Here is a 1,572-nt window from a genome sequence, read left to right on the forward strand (position 1 = left end):
TAATACATATTGCTTGTTGTTTTTAGCTAAATACATTATGTTATGCAGTTAATATAATATATATAGGTATACACTGCTATACTACTTTTAGTTTTTTTTTTCTATAAATATCAATAAAGTTTTATCTGTTGGGCCAAAAAGTGTAAAAAATTAATACAGGGCTTCTGATATATTATTACAATAGCAGTTAAAAAATATTAAAAATACTTAGGCACAAGTTTTTTTTATAAGCATTTGAAGTTTAAATGTTGACAAAATTTATCAAATTTAAAATTGAATAATTATTTTGTAGTTAAAAATTTATAAAATGTTCAACTTTTATATCTAAGGATTGAAAATTTAAAACAAGATTCCACGTAAGTAATTAATTCTGTTACTAAAAAATCTAAAAAATACATTTACACAGTTTATTTTTATAGTCATTTTAAGTACAAATTTGGACGAAATTACATATTAAAAACCGTGGATAACTGTTTTAGTTATTTTGTTGTGATTGTATAATATTATTCGTGGGTACTTGAAATTTCTAAAGTATACTATTATATATCTATGATTTTACCATGGTTTTTTGTTGATGTATAACGCGTTATAACTAATAAGTACCTAATAGATATTATGATATGATTAATTTGGAATTTATTATAGGTAGGTACCTATTATAGGTCAATTTTTTTTTAATACCATAGATAAGTATATATTATATGTCTAATACATAGACTGATATACCGTCTCCGCTCAGAATCGTTTTTCTTATACAGTGATATTATATCATTGAATTCAAATTTAATACTGTCCATTATACAGTGACCCACTTCTAACCTACTGTACAACAGAGCGACATCCACTTACCCACCTTTTTTTTCTATGAATATCAATAAAGTTTTATCTGTTGGGCCAAAAAGTGTAAAAAATTAATACAAGGTTCCTGATATATTGTTACATTAGCAGTTGAAAAATATTAAAAATACATTGGAATAGTTTTTTTTTATAAGCATTATAAGCATAAGATCGAATTTCGACAAAATTTATTAAATTTAAACTTGAATAATTATTTTGTATTAGCAACTAGATTCACTTTCCCATCGAACAAGATACTGAAGTTGAAAATCTAACCATTATATTTTGAAATACTTATCGTGTACACAGACAAAAAAAAAAATAAATGAAAAAACACACATCATTATAAAAAAAAACCCAATGAAATCCAACCCAATTTTAAGTATGGAATACCAATATTGCACGTTTTACTGATAAATACTTAAACAAAAAACATAACTATATTTAATCGAATTACTATTGTATTTATTTTAGTAATTGTTTGTTTTAAACAAGCAATTACTGCTTATTCTTATTCTCCTTCATGCATAGTGGGTCCAATGGTCCATACATACAATATTTTCTCGAATTTCTAAAGTTTCCAAGTGTATTTTACATTTTTACGTTATAGTTATTATTCTAACACATATATAGCTACATTATTCAATCTCTCATTTTCTAAGAATCTAAAATTTATTTTACATTTTCTACGAACAAATAACTTTTTATGTTGTTAAAGAGTTATGACAATTTTTT

This window comes from Acyrthosiphon pisum, chromosome A2 (genome assembly GCF_005508785.2).
Source record: "Acyrthosiphon pisum isolate AL4f chromosome A2, pea_aphid_22Mar2018_4r6ur, whole genome shotgun sequence".
Lineage (NCBI taxonomy): Eukaryota > Metazoa > Arthropoda > Insecta > Hemiptera > Aphididae > Acyrthosiphon > Acyrthosiphon pisum.